The following is a 16,138-nucleotide window of genomic DNA, read 5'->3' on the forward strand; positions in this document are numbered from 1 at the left end:
TGCTTGGAATTCCTCCTGCATGCCTAATGGGGACCTCAAAATTAATTGGGCTGAAACAGGGCTCACGCTCAACTTTCTATCCCAATCCCCAAAGGACAGTAACCAGTTGCTTCCTCATCGTGTCTTCCTCACGTCCAGACGCAGCACCAGGATGCACTCAGCTCCCCAGGCCAAAAAGTCAGTTACAGGATTCTTACCTTTCCCCAACTCTTCTAACTCAAAGTGAGCCCTACCTAGTCTCTTCCTAGGCGTATCCAGCTCCGCCCCCTTCTTGCTCCTAGTTTAGCGTAAGCCACCATGCTCTCTGGCCCAGACTTCTACCAAGGACCCTCTAATGGCCCACGCTTGTCTTTCTAGTGCAGCCCTGCCTAGCTTGATACCCCAACCCTCCTTGCCAGCGCATTTCCATCACCTTAGGATGCAAAGCCAGGGTCCTTCCTAAGGCCTCGAGTGCCCCAGCTGCTCAGATCTTGAACAGTCATTAGACTCCGGCCTGCGCCCCCCCCCCCCAGCCCTGCGTGTGCTGTGGACCTTGCCTCCAGACTCCATCCACATCTCCTCAAATCTGCCTTCCCGTGTTACTTTCCTGAATCCCTGATGAGGAGCAATTTAGGGGATGAAATGTTTATTTGGGCTGCTGTTTGAGGGATGCAGTCCATGACGGTGAGGAAGGCCTGGCTTTGGAAGGGTAGCGCATCCAGTCACATTTCATACGCAGCCAGGTAGCAGAGTGTGGACAGGTGGTGGGGGATGGGCTATAAAACCTTATCATCTCCCCACAGTGACCTCCTTTTGTCAGTGACTCCTATAGGTTCCACAGCCTTCAAAAAAAGCTCAACCAACTGGGATGTCAACCAAATGTTCAAACACACAGTCTGTGAGGGGAGGGGGCCACATTTCACCTTCAAGCCACAAGCGCTTTCTTTCTTTCTTTCTTTTTTTTTTTAAGATTTATTTATTCACTTAATGTATATAAGTACACTGTTGCTGTCTTCAGACGCACCAGAAGAGGGCATCAGATTCCATGTGTTTTCTGGGATCTGAACTCAGGACCTCTGGAAGAGCAATCAGTGCTCTTAACTACTGAACCATCTCTCCAGCCCCACAAGCATTTTCTTGATGTATCTAACTCTCAGATGTCATCTCCTCAGAGAGGCAGCTCTAGATCTGTCCTTGTTGCTGTGGTAAGACACTCTGACCAGAAGTTTTGTAAGGGAGGGAAGAAAAGGAGGTGCTTGGTGTATACTTCTGTGTCTCAGTCCATCACTGAGGGAAGTTGGGGACAGGGGCGCAAACAGGAGATTGAAGCAGAAACCATGCAGGAAGGCTATTCACTAGCTCATAGGCTTATACATAGCTTTCTCACACAGACCAGGGCCACCTTCCTAGGGAATGGGGCTGCCCACAGTGGGCTGGGTCCTCCTATATCAATCAAAGATTAAGATAGCTGGGTATGGAGGCAGAGGCAGGCGGATCTTTGTGAGTTCAAATCCAGCCTGGAGTTCCAGGCCAGCCAAGGCTACATAGTGAGATCCTGACTCAAAAAAAATTTTTTTAATTAATTAAGACAATCCTCCATATACATACACAAGGCCAATCTTATCTAGGCAATTTTTAACTTTTGGCCAACATCTCAAAGGACGTTAGAGCATGTCACATTGACAATTAAAGCTAATTAGGACAGAGACCTTCTGATGTAATCTAACGTGACCCGCCCTACCCAGACTCTGTATGAAATACTCAACCACCAACTGGTGTCACCCACCAGCTCCATCATGCAGCAACCTGGTACCTCCATAGGCCATGTTCATGGGCTCTCTGAGGTAGTACATCACATCTCCTGGGATTCCAGAATACAGGGAAAGAATTGCGAACGTGAGCTGCCATCAAGCAAGCAGAAGCATGTGTTTCAAAGGAGCCCCATCACTCCTAACCTAGTGACATCTCTCTTTTACTAGAAGCAGAGGCTGGATGATTTTAGAATCCAGGCCAAATATGACTGCATCCATGGAAACAGACACAGTGAATCACCACTAATGCATCAGGCTTCTCCCCGGGATTTCCCTGACACATTACACCTGTCTTTCCCTTTAGTGATGAGCATTCATCGAACATCCACTGTGACACACAGAGGAAAAGTCATTATACATACAAGGAACTGTCGTGACGTTTCTCCCCACCTTCTCTACACCCGTCCTCCTTCTCTTTTCTATAGCATAGACCACAAGTGCATAAAACTCTCCAAGCTTGCTCCTAATGCATGCTTCATTATCTGAGAGGCGGCTGCAGGGACTGGTCAGCTAAACCTGTCATGACAGCAACCTGAAGTGACAACTTGACCACTCCATGGTCATTGAGGAGAGATAGTCTATCCTCTCACCCCCTCTTCTCCCCACTCTGCCTCATTTTATCTTATATGCATGTGAGTTCCTGTGTGTGTGTGTGTTCCTGTGTCTGTATGTGTATGTGCATGTGTGCATGTGTGTGTATGCACGTGTGTATATGTGTGAGTGCATGTGTGTGTGTGTTCATATGTCACGGCGGCTGTGCATGTGCCCCAGGATGTGTTTGAAGGTCAGATGGCAGCTCTCCTGTTAGTCCTAGCCTTCCACATTTTAATCAAGACAAGGTCTCTTGTTATTTTGCTAGGCTGGCCCGCCGGAGCTTCCAGAAGTTAGCCTGTCTCTATCATCCATCTCACTTTGGGATTACAGATATGTGGTACGATGCCTGGCTTTCTGTGGGCTCTGGGGACTCTTGTTCAGGTCTTTGCCATTACATAGAGGTGACTTTACCTACTGAGCCTACCCGGTCCCTTTTTGAGACAAGGTCTCAGGAAGACCAGGCTGGTCTTGAACTTGTGGTGTAGCCAAAGGTGACTTTGAAATAGTTTTCATTTAATTTTGTTTGTGTGCACTTTGTGTATGAACACGTGATGTGTGCACCTTGATGCAGGATGCATTTGCCTGTGTGCATGGAAACCAGAGAAGGATGCCAGGAGCCTCCCTCGATTGCCTTCTGTCTCATGGACCTGGAAGATTGGCACTTCGGGTAGGCTGACTGGGTAATGAGCTTGTGGGATCAGCTGTCTCCACTGTAAAATGTCAGGGTTCACATGCCCTAAGACATATCTAGCTTTTATTTATTTGTTTGTTTGTTTGAATGTGTGTTCCGAGCGGTTTGACTTGGGTCCTCAGGCTTGCAGAGTAAGTGCCCTTGTGCACTGAGGTATCTCTCACCCCACCTGCTGGGGTTATAGGCATGTGTCACCACTCCTATATACTCTGGCCTTTTAAGGTCTGAGTCCACCATAAGCCTTAAAAATCAACCAAGTTTTAACATATGCAATGGAAACGCCTTAGAATACCACAGGACAAATAAACCTTATGCTTTTTTTTTCAATTTAAAAATTTAAAATGTAATTATTATTATCATCATTATTATTGTTGTTGTTGTTATTGTTATTATTATTATTGCATGCATGTGCGGGTGTAGCATACATGCCTCAGCAAGACTGTGAGGCCAGAGGCTGATGTTGTGGAATTGGTTCTCTTTTTCTACCTTTATACAGGTTTGACAGATCAAACTATGGTTCCATCTGCACCTCTAGCAGTTGAGCCGCGTCTCACTGGTCCCCAGACTCCTCTTCTTCATTCCAATATGTCTGTCCTCTGACTCTCCAGCTATAGGAACTCCCTCCCGTGAGCCTGTCCTTCCTCAGGGGCTGCTACAATGTTGCCCCTCCTCATCTTCCATGAAATCCCTTAAGTGTGTGGAGTAATGTCTGATTACGGTCATTAGCACACACGTGGGATTGGCTGACATCGTAACTCCCCTGTTATTTTCCCTTAGAGAAGCTCTTGACAAAATAAATTCTTTTGTTGCTATTGTCTTACTTTATTTTTTTACAAAATTTCAAGCAAGAATATACTGCACACTGGGCATATTCCCCCTAAACCCCCTCCCTCCCTTTTTGCACCCTTTCCCATTATCTCTGCTTCCCTAGGCAACTCCAACTCACTTCCACACTGTATGTACATATGGGATTTTATGTATAAAATTTAGAAATCACAGACTAGAGAGAACATGATAGTTGTTCACAGACTGGCCTAATTTGATGATAACTAATGTCCTAGCTTTAATCATCAACTTGACACAATCTTGAGTCACCTGAGAAGAGAATCTCAGTTGAGTAATTACGTGGTTCTTATTGGTCTATGGGCATATGTATGGGGGATTGACTTAAAGCCTGTGTTATAGGAGGTTCCAGCCCACTGTGGGCAGCACCATTCCCTGTGTAGGTGGTCTTGGTCTGTATAGAAAGCTAGCTAAGCATATGCCATTATGCCAGCCAGCAAGCAGCTGCCTCTGTGGTTTCTGCTGAAGTTCCTTGGCTTTGAACAGGTTCCCTGGTTAGAGGTGATGCTGTGTGGAGGAGCAAGCAGACACACCTTCAAGTTCTTGCTTGAATTCTTGTCTGGAATTCCCTCAGTAATGGACTGTGACCTCACAATCGTACAAACCCTTTCTCTCCTAAGCTGTTTTTGGTTATGGTGTTTGTCACAGTAACAGAAAGGAGACGAGGGCAATTATTATCTTCAATTATATTCATTTTCCTGCAGATGGCATAACTTCTTCTATGGAGGAGAATAATTCATGTCCATTAGAGATGGCATCTAATGGTTCGTTTTTACAGGTGCCTCGGGCCAGCTTATGTTCAGCCATATATGAGCAAAAAACACGATAGCTAACGTCTGCTGGTTTATCTCCCTCCCAACTCTGCTAAGCTACTCCCCAAATTAGAAGTTTAGAGTAGAAAATTGCTAACAGCCAGGGTCAAGGTCAAGTTTGCAAGGTCACAGGCTGCTAAGGTTTAAAATAAGGATAATACACAGTGTAGAGAAGAACCTGCCCAGGCAGAGTTTTTATTGAGAAAAAGACAACTGTAGGCAACTGGCTGTGGAATGGATAAGACTTGGTTGATTGTTCCATCCTGGTTACCAAGAAGAGGGGAGAAAGGATTGAGCATGTGCTATTTCAAGCCTCTGTTGGGGCACCTGCCATTCTAGGCTGATGCTCAGCCTCCCAAAGTCTTAACCAAAACTAACTCAGTTTCACTTCTCTGAGCACTCAGTACACTTTTCTATTTTAAAACGATTTACTTGTTTATTTTAGGTGTATGGGGTTTTTTGTCTACATGTACGTTTGCATACTATATGTGTGCCTGGTACCCATGGAGGCTAGAACAGGGTATTGGATGGTTATGAGCCACTAACTATGTGGATGCTGGGAAACAAATTTGGGTCCACTGGAAGTGCTCTTAATTGCTGGGCCATCTTTCCAACTCCAAATGTGGTGGAGATTGGTGAAGCCTGATGCAATATATATATATATATATATATATATATATATATATATATATATATATATATATGCTGGTTTTGTGTGTCAACTTGACACAAGCTGGAGTTATCACAGAGAAAGAAGCCTCCCTTGAGGAAATGCCTCCATGAGATCCAGCAGTAAGGCATTTTCTCAATTAGTGATCAAGGGTATGAGGGCCTATTGTGGGTGGTACCGTCCCTGGGCTGGTAGTCTTGGGTTTTATAAGAGATCAAGCTGAGTAAGCCCAGGGAAGCAAGCGAATAACATCCCTCCATGGCCTCTGCATCAGCTCCTGATTCCTGACCTACTTGAGTTCCAGTCCTGACTCCCTTTGGTGATGAACAGCAATGTGGAAGTGTAAGCTGAATAAACCCTTTCCTCCCCAGTAGAAACTCTGACTAAGACAAATTGGTACCAGGAGTGGGGTATTCCTGTGGACACGTGACCATGTTTTTGGGAGAAATGTGGAAGAACTTTGGAACTTTGAACTAGAAGAGGCATTGAGTGTTAAGAGCTCCGTGGGATGTTCTATAGGATCTTGGAAGATAATGTTGAGAACAGTGCAGAAGATGGATGCCTGCCTTGTGAAATTTCAGAGGGAAGATTAAAGACTCTTATCATAGCCATTGCTCTTTTGATTGTGAAGATTCTGTGGTTTTGGTTAGCCAGGGCTGAAGAATCAGCTGTGATTAACAAGATATCAGAACCACTAAAGCAAGACCTTTGCATTACTGGGACTATTGATGATGGTCAGCTGGAGCTAAGAAATTAGCAGTGATTAAGAAGAGGCCAGTATCATTGAGGTGAAATCTTCTGGGAAGTGTTTTCTAAGAGCACCAAGAGGCTGTGTCCCAGAGATAGCCAAGGTTGTGCCTTGTGCTGCACTGGACTTGGTAATGTGTAAGAGTCACCGAGGTGATACTGATTTTGAAGGCACGAAGGGGTCATGAAGAACAGCTGAGGCTTGGCACTGTGAGAGGCCATGAAAGACCATTAGTGAAGGTGCAGTCTCAGTTGCAATTGATGACCTAGGACTGAAGGGGTCATGCAAAGGAGTTGAGGCTTGGCACCATGAAGAGAGCCTGTGAGAGGCTATTGGTGAAGCCTGATGCAATGGAAGACAGCAGTGTTTTGGAGATACAAGTACCATGAGATAACCACCAAGAAGAGCAGCAGCAGTGGAGCACAGACAGCTGGAGCCTAGAAGACCAGGTGTGTGCCACAAAGGGCAGAGCTTGAGAAGTGACCCAATCCCTTGGAGGAGCCCAGAAGATCGTGAGTGGATCCTAGACACTGGATGGTTAGAGTTTGCTTTTGATTGTGACTGTGCCCTGATATTTTTCCCTCTTGAAGGAAGAAAGTATTTTAGTGGAGCTCACAGTTAATAGACTTGTAAAAATAGAATTAATAGAATTTAATAGAATTGTAAAAAGACTTTGAATTTTAAAAGAGATTGGATATTTTAAAGGGATTGAAATGTTAATATGTAAGAATTTGTAAAGACTGTGAACTTTTAAAGTTATTTAGATCTTGGGGATGAATAATAAAGTAAGGGTTGAGGCTTAAGAGTGATGTGTTTGTGTGTCGAGTTGATAAGGGGTCAATTGTACTGACTAGTTTTGTGTGTCAACTTGACACAAGCTGGAGTTATTGCAGAGAACAGAGCCTCCCTAGAGGAAATGCCTCCATGAGACCCAGCTGTAATGCATTTTCTCAACTAGTGATCAAGGGCGGAGGGCCCACTGTGGATGATGCCAGCCCTGGGCCTGGTGGTCCTGAGTTCTATAAGAAAGCAAGCTGAGCAAGCCAGGGGAAGCAATCCAGTAAGCAGCACCCTTCATGACCTCTGCATCAGCTTCTGCTTCCTGACCTGCTTGAGTTCCAGTCCTGACTTCCTTTGGTGATGAACAGCAATGTGGAAGTGTGAGCTGAATAAACCCTTTCCTCCCCAACTTGCTTCTTGGCTATGATGTTTTGTGCAGGAATAGAAACCCTGACTAAGAATATATATATATATATATATATATATATATATATATATATATATATATATATATAAATAGTTGTTCAGAGACTGGCTTAATTTGATGATCACTAATGTCCTAGCTTTAATCGACAACTTGACACAACCTGGAGTCACCTGAGAAGGGAATTTCAGTTGAGTAATTATATATATATATATATATATATATATATATATATATATATATATCCATAGCAATAAAACCTATTTAATTTAGGCTGGGTAGTGGTGGCACATGCTTTTAATTCCAGTATTTGGGACGCAGAGGCAGGTGGATCTCTATAAATTCTAGGCCAGCCTGTCCTACAGGCTGAGTCTAGGAGAGCTAGGGCTACACAGAGAAACCCTGTCTTGATGTTGGAAACCCCTTCTCTTTTTTCTGCCTATGAGCTATGCTGTCTTGGGTAAACAGTAGAATACCCTGAGGCTCACCTTCTCCTGTGAAGAGTACCTGCTGTATGGGAACTTGCAAGCTCCCTACCTTTCTTGTCATCCTCAGCGGCAGTGGTTGTAGCCACTTCCTCCCCTTTCCTCTCTAGTGCCCCTATTTCCACCTCGTTCTGGATAAAGTCTTATGAAAGTTAGTTGCTTATTAATACATCCACACGGGGATGCGGTTCTGCGTTCTGCCTCACCGCTGGGGTGTGGGAACTCTGCCGGGCAGATGAAATGTGGAACACTAGACTACATTCATCCTGCGCAGGGAAGCTTATTGGCTAAACCCTCAGGGCCCATCTAGGCACCTCATTAGCATGGAGAACTCTTCTTATCTACACGCCCATGGTCACATTCCTATATGGGGAGTGTGGTCATGTATCCCAGGCCAGGAACCTGGTAGGGAGCAGGGATCTTCCTACTGTCCTCAGGTGGGTGCCTGGGTGCCAAGGTCTCTTAACCCACTCAGCCTTACCAAGTTTTCTGGCACATTCCACTGCCCTACACGTAGATTTCTGGGGCAGGCGGTGGAAGGAGGAGGTCAGCCTTCAAGGTAAGAACTATCCCTGTCTTAAACTTGGGAGTGGCCTGTTTGTCGACCACTAACAAACAGGTAGTGTCTAAGCGGCACTGTCCTTTTTTCGGCTGGCTTCTTCTCTTGCTTGGTGGAATGCACATTGCTCTGGGCATTTGAACCTGGTGTTTCCTTCTTGGTTTTAACTTCTGAAATGTTTTGCAAAATGTTGGGGGAAGACAGCATTGCAGTTGGGAGTCAATTGCATTGTTTTTTTTTTTTTTGTTGGTTTTTTTTGTTTTTTTTTTTTTTTGTTTTTTTGTTTTTTTTTTTGGTTCTTTTTTTTTTTTTTTTTTCCCGGAGCTGGGGACCGAACCCAGGGCCTTGCGCTTCCTAGGCAAGTGCTCTACCACTGAGCTAAATCCCCAACCCCAATTGCATTGTTTTTTTTTTTTTTTTTTTTTTTTTTTCTGGCAAAAAGTTGTTTTCAGTGTATGTGGAAAACAGAACAAAACCACCAAAACTAATCAGAAGAAGAGAGTGTGTATCCCTGGGTGGCTAATCATGGTCTGCTCACACAGACATTGGATATGGAGAGGCAGCCCTCTTGGTGAACATTAAGGCAGTTCTTAACATAGCGTGCCAGAGATCCTCCATCTGCTCATGGCTTCTGAGAGAAAGCCAGTTTGATGGGAGGGACAAAGAATGGTCAATGGCTTCAGACAGACTGGAGGGATAACTTCTAAGGTTCTAGAGTGTAGCTGGGTAACTGTGGTATTATTTGCTGGATACTTCAAAACAACCCAAAGAGAACGTTCTCTGGGTTTGAGACAGTAAGCATGTCAGTTACCAGATCTGAGTTACACATTGGCCTCATGGATTGAAACACTACACTGTACCCTATAAATACATGAAACTGCTGTGTGTTATCCAAAACTATAAAATATATATCCTCAAGTTGGCACCTCTGAAATTCTCTACTTACACCTCACCCATCACTCTGCATTCAAAGGGGAGGGTTGGATCAGGACAATCTACTGAAGGAACAATGTTGTTCAGTGAGGGTTCATCAGAGACATTCTCCTCAGTCTTCTGGAAATCCATGGGGCATTTATAAATTTATGATGTATCCAAGGATGACTTGATCTCCTGATCTGCCAGCCCCATCTCCTAAGTCCTGGGATATAGGTGTGTGCTACCAATGCTCAGATGTAGGGCATATTTTTGTAGTGACAGTAGTTAGAGACATTCCTAGTACTTTATAGATTAAAAACCAGGACTTTTAGCCACTCTGTAAGATTTGGGGTTTTCCTCCACGATGAAGAATTGTCTCCAATGCATGCTATTATTTTGTGCATATGTATATGAATGTGTGCATGTGTGTGTGCATGTATGCATTGCACATGTGTGTGAGCATGTGTGTATGTATGTGTGCATATGTGCGCATGAGTGTGTGTTAGTAGTGCATGTGTGCATGTGCATGTAGAGATCAGAGACAGAGATTGTGTATCTTATCAAATGCTCACCACCTTATTTTTTTGAGACAGAGTTGCACTGAACCTAGAACTTGCCAATTTGGCCAGTTTGTCAATCCACCTGCCTCCACTCCTCCAGTGCTGGGGTTGAAGGTGTACACTCCCATGCCTGCCTTTTTCTCCCATGTTGGTGGTAGAGATTAAATCCTAGTTCTTGTGCAAAGCAAGCGTAAGAGCTAGAGGACTCATTTGACTAGGTGAGTTATCTCTCTGGTCATCTGCATTATTTTTAAATTGTTAACTATATTTATTCTCCCTGTCCCCCCCCCCCGTGTGTGTGTGTGTGTGTGTGTGTGTGTGTGTGTGTGTACATGCACATGTAGGTCAGAGGACAACGTGTGGGAGGGAGTTCTTTCCTCCTACCATGTGGACCCCAGGGATGGAGCTCAGGTCATTGGGTTTGGCAGCAAGTGCCTTTTACCTACTGAGCCGTCTCTCTCTCCGCCATCTGCATTATTTTTAATGTCTAGCTGGTCATTAATGTCAGTGAAAAACTCATTGATCACAATGTAATGCCAGACTCGAATTCCACTTTATACACAAAACAGATTATTTTTAAACCTCTGTGAACTACACTTAATTAGTTATTCAACATGTTTATGTATGGGTGTGTGCATGCCATGGCACATGTGTTTATGTATGGGTGTGTGCATGCCATGGCACATGTGTTTATGTATGGGTGTGTGCATGCCATGGCACATGTGTTTATGTATGGGCGTGTGCATGCCATGGCACACCTGTGGAGGTGAGAGGACAACTTGCAGAAGTCTGTCCCCTTCTCCCACTGTGTGGTCCTGGGGACTCATGTTCTCAGGCTTGGTGGTGGCTTTACCTGCTCAGCCATCTCACCTGCCCACAAATTCTTCTTTTTAAAATTTAAATGAAGTTACTTATTAAATGGTACACAAGACACGAATGTCATACACCTGCACGAAGTCCACACGTCCATGCACATGTCCAAGTGTGCCACATTTAAGTCAGAGTTAATGGAGACCAATGCTTTTTATATTTTTAGTAAGCACAGAATTTCCCAGTTGTGTGACTACCACTTCAGCACGCTCTGATGCTATCCCATTTCCCATCCCTTTTGTTTTTCTTTCCCTTTTCTTCTCTTCCTTTCTTTTCTTTTCTCTCTGAACAACACACTATACTACTGTCACCTCAGGTCAACTCAAGGCACCTTTAATCCCACCAACAGCCACCACTCCTCTTTGCCTTATAGCCAGCATATTTGTAGAGTCTGGTGATGGTGATCGTATCCTGCCCAGGACAGCTACAGAAATGCCTCTCTCCTTTTTCCTAAAAACTAACACATACTTGCATCAATCATCATCACCATCACCATCATCAAGAAACAGTCTGGAGAAGCAGGCATTCTTCAATCTAGATTCAGCTTTATTATCATTACACTTCATTGATCTAGGCGTTATCCTGAGTGGTGTCTGCTGTCCCTAAATTGCAGTGACGGGAATAGTGTTTGTGATGGCCAGTGTAACCCATTCTTTCTTTCCTTCGTAAGGAAGAAGAGTTAGCTGGTGACTAACTTCTCTATGCTCGCCCAGCCAATGGGAGCTGAGGAAGACCCCTGCCAACATCCTCAGGTCTCTGCCCACTGCTCCTGCTCCTCGCTTCAACTTTACAAAGTCATTTATTTCTGTCTTTTCCAGGCCTAAGAACTGTGGGCTTTGACCTTCAGAAGGCATTTCATTCTTTTGACTTAACAAAGTGTGTGTGTGTGTGTGTGTGTGTGTGTGTGTGTGTGTGTGTGTATTTGGGTCTGAAAGGCACTTACGATAATTGGATCTGACGCTCACGTGGTTTTTGCTGCATTTGCTGCCCAAGGCTCATAATGAGTCAAGGAGGCGACTGCCTGGCATTCGCTTGCACTGCGCGGTATCAAGAAGAGGCAGATAAATTGGAAGAGGTCTGGAGGAGATCAGCTAAAATGAGGAAAGGGAGGGAAATTGAAGCAGCGAGATAGAGAATGCTTCACTGAGCAGCCAGTCAGCTAGAAGAGAGTGGGTTCTGGGATGTCTATGAATATTTTCAAGCTGGAAGAAAATGGTAATTGCTTTACTATTTTGGCGGGGCTAAGAAAATGGACTAAGTAGATACAAAGAAAGTGTATTGGGTGCCAGCACCAGCTGTAGTAAAAACCTTAACTCTCTGTTGACCTCAGCTTTTGACATTCTATTTCTACTATGGTAGATGGCTAGGGTGACCACTTGTCTAGTATGGCCTGAAACTCATGATTTCCTTGAATTTGGGGCTGTCAGCATTTGAGGCAGGACAGTCTTGTGCAAACCAGGCCAGTTGTTCCCCACTGACTGCATTGCTTGACCACTTGCGTGTGCGAGCCGTAAACTGGGCCTAGCCTACCACTGCGCATATTTGGCCATGAGAACACAAGAGCAGGATACCAGAAGTCTTGTTGGCACAAGGACTTCAAATCTTCTCAAAGACATGCTAAAGGGATCCCTGTCGCTCACGGTTGAGCCACAGAAGACCCCACTGTGCAGCTCTGCATCTACAAAGAAGCAAAGCCTGTTTGCCTGGACTCAACCCAGGGGCATCTGGATTCTTTGAAAAGATGGAGTACGTGGCCTGAAGTTGCTCAGCACGATTCATTATGGGACTTCTACATAAGCTGAGCCACCAATGTTTAATGGTCATCCCTCTGAACGACTCTCACTAGTCAGAGTGTGGTACTCCTGGAGGCCCCCACCCAGGGAGGCCAGCATCAGGGCACCGGGTCCACAGGAGCAAGTTGAAAAGCGTTTGAAGACTGTCAGTGGCAGCAGGAGGCAGGGTGGTCACTTTTTAGTTGTAAGAAATGACAGTGATAAGTCAGGCCCTTGGACAATAGACAAAAAAGGAACCATTGAAAATGAGGAGAATAGCATCTAATGAGAAAATCCCTCTAAGAAGTGGGGCCATTTGCAGAAGCTCTCACGAATCCTAACGAAACCTCCAAGCCAAATAGTATCTCTACTTATATCCAACTGTCAAAATCTAAGTCTAATTCTGCCAGAGCAGAGGGACTCAGGGTCCCCGTGCCCAGGGACAGTTTACTGGGAGAGTCGGGGAAGAAACAGGATGGAAGTAAGTTGCTGAAAAGCAAACACAGGAGGAGAGGAAAGAAACATAGTTCAAGGCTGCCTGGTCTTGTCTGGTGAGGACAGGGCATTTAGTGATCAGTCTCATGAACCCTGACTCAACAACCATAGACTGACTTGCATGCAAGATAAAATGGCTGGCCGCCATTAACGCAAGAGCAGTGTGCCGCAGGTATGATCTGTTCGTCCTGGACGCATCTGGAGGGCTGAAGAACACGGCGCAAGTAAGCAGTAAGGGAAATGCCTGAAATTAGACCACGGAGAGGATGGTGTGTTGCTACAGTTTGCCTTGGGTGCCCTGGTTGTCAACGCAGATTAAACAGCTCTGCGTTGAGCTGGAGAGATGGCTCAGTGGTTAAGAGGACTGCTCTTCCAGAGGTCCTGAGTTCAATTCCCAGCAACCGCATGGTGGCTCACAACCATCTGTAATGGGACCTGATGCCCTCTTCTGGTGTGTCTGAAGGCAACGGCAGCGTATTCATATACATAAAGTGAATAAATAAATCTTTTAAAAGAGCAGCTCTGTGTCTTTGGTCACTGTCATCTACCACTTCTGTAACATCTGCTTTGGTCCCCATCTTCCATAAGAATTATCTGTCATCTCGTCATCTAGGTCCCGGGTGTGCCTAGTTCCAGGAATTTAAGTCCAAGAAGGCCGAGGAAGACAATGCTTGTAATTTTCTGCCGAGGAAGACAATGCTTGTAATATTTTCTGTCGTGGCAGCTGACTTCACATTCCCAAACTCATGAAATGGGGACTTCATGGCTAGGTAGTGAGAGAGTGACAGCTGTTCTTGCGGTACCCACTTCAGTGGCTCAATGCCGACATAGACAGGTGCTGGTGGTCTTAAACTCATGCTTCCCACCTGAGAGAAGATGACACCGTTCATTCTGTCAGAGAATATGCTTCCCCGTTAAAGCCTAGTTGAATTCCTTCAATGTTCTGAGTCTCCTTAAAGTTCAGGATTTGATTCGTTGTAATCCACGGTGTCTTAGGGTTTCCACTGCTGTGAAGAGACACGGTGACCAAGGCAACTCGTAGAAGGACATTTCATTGGGGCTGGCTTGCAGGTTCAGAGGTTTGGTCCATTACCATCAAGGAGGGGAAGCATGGCAGCATCCAGGCAAGTGTGGCACTGAAGAAGCTGCTGAGAGCTCTGAGAGTTCTACATCTTGTTCCGACTGGCTTTCAGGCAGCTAGGAGGAAGCCCTCTCAAAGTCCATCCCCAACAGTGACACACTTCCTCCAACAGGGCCACCCCTTCTAAGTGCCACTCTCTGGACCAAGCATATTCAAACCATCGCACAGGGGTACCTGTAGTTACCCCCACCTCACATAAAATAATGAAATGGGGCTGGAGTGGCGGCTCAGTGGGCAAAGCCTAAGTGATGGTAGCAACTCAGTTTCCAGAAGTTGTGTGGTGAGAACTCACTCTCTAACCTGTGACCTCTACATGCATGGCATGGTATGTGCCAAAGTGCATTCACTCACACACACACACACACACACACATACACGTTTAAATAAATGAATATAATAAAAGTAGTGAAATAAGCGGAGAAGAAAACTTACTAAAGTATCAGCCTCTATGTTTCAGTGAGAAGAATTAATAGTGTTTCTTTTTTCATATCTGGCTAAGAGCCTTGTGCTGTCAGATGCATCTTCCCTCCTTCAGAGTCACGTTCCCTTTGAAATCAGCCAGCCCCTCACACGGACCAGACTCTTCTGGAGCAATACGGTCTTCATCCCAGGTAGTTTTCGAGTGTTGATGGTCAAGACTGTCCCTCCTGCTAGACTTTTATCATAAAAATTGCAGTATGAGAAGACGACACGATTTTGTGGAGTTCATCCACTGGTTGGCTGGCTCTGTCCGTTGTGGCGGCAGCCCCACTTCCTGACAGACAAGTGAGAGCAAAACCAACAACTTTAAACATTACATTGTTGTGTATTTGTGCTTGCTTGTTTGTACATGTGCTCCCCTCTCAGTGTGTGTGTGTGTGTGTGTGTGTGTGTGTGTGTGTTGGTCTGTTTGCCCAACTAGTTCTGAGGGACACTGTACAGTGTAGGTCAGAGAATTGCACACACAGAGTCCTACTGACTTAGTTTTCTTCTGCAACGTGTTTTTCTTAGCAGCACTGCGTGTGGCGTTGGTGATGTTGCTCTAACAACAGGAAGTGTAAATGCTAATTCAAATCCAGAGCAAGTCTGCCCTGTAATGGAAAGGGCTGGTGGAAGGAAAGCCCTTCTACCACCAGGGGGCAGGCTGGTTCCTTCAAGAAGGAACTGAGCTAAAAGCTGTCGCTGTTGGAGCCCATGTCTAAGCTAGGGAGTTAATCAGGTCAGCTGTGGAGAAGGAAGCCTGCATCATTGACTCCACTCACCGATTCCACTCTGGATTTCCTGTCAGCCTGGTACATGAGCCCACCAGAGTCACTCATTGGCAGGGAGAGAGTTGACTGGCAGCCACCAGTCTTCACCTTTATCAACATGGGGTGAAGGTCTTTGGGGACTGTACACTTGAGACACATGTCTAGGTGCCCATTCTATGGCTCCATAATCTCCCTGATACTGATTTTCTAGTCTGTTTCCTCCAGGTTCCTGACTGGCCAACTTATTATCAACCACTGTTGAAGAATTGATAAAGAAGGAAAGGTTGTGGGACTGGAGAGATGGTTCAATGGTTGAGAGCACTGACTGCTCTTCCAGAGGTCCTGAGTTCAAATCCCAGCAGCCACATGGTGGCTCACAATCATCTGTGATGGGATCTGGGGCCCTCTTCTGGTGTGTCTGAACATAGCTACACTGTACTCATACATATAAAATAAATTTATCTTTAAAAAAATGATAATATGGAATGTCAAGCTTCCTCATCCAGCAAAAACAGGGCAATAAAATGTCATACACCAACCCTGTAGGACAGTGGTTCTCAATCTGTGGGTCACAACCCACTTGGGGTTTGCATATCAGATACTTATTATTACTATTCGTAGCAACCGCAAAATTACAGTTATGAGGTAGCAACAAAATAATCTTATGGTTGGGGGTCAGCACAACATGAGGAGCTGTATTAAAGGGTAGCAATATAGGAAGGTTGGGAGCCACTGCTCTAGGATATAGGATGGTTTCCCT

At 45.2% G+C, this 16,138-nt stretch overlaps 1 long non-coding RNA gene across 1 annotated transcript in view; it reads left to right on the plus strand.

The window, feature by feature from the left end:
* Positions 1–16,138, plus strand: part of LOC134480969 (uncharacterized) — a 39,435-nt gene that overhangs the window by 22,987 nt on the left and 310 nt on the right. The window contains exon 3 of the long non-coding RNA XR_010056043.1: positions 11,412–16,138. This exon is cut by the window's right edge and continues 310 nt beyond it. This is a non-coding gene — a long non-coding RNA (uncharacterized LOC134480969). The remainder of the gene's footprint in view (positions 1–11,411) is intronic.

The sequence above is a fragment of the Rattus norvegicus genome, chromosome 11 (assembly GCF_036323735.1).
Source record: "Rattus norvegicus strain BN/NHsdMcwi chromosome 11, GRCr8, whole genome shotgun sequence".
Classification (NCBI taxonomy): domain Eukaryota; kingdom Metazoa; phylum Chordata; class Mammalia; order Rodentia; family Muridae; genus Rattus; species Rattus norvegicus.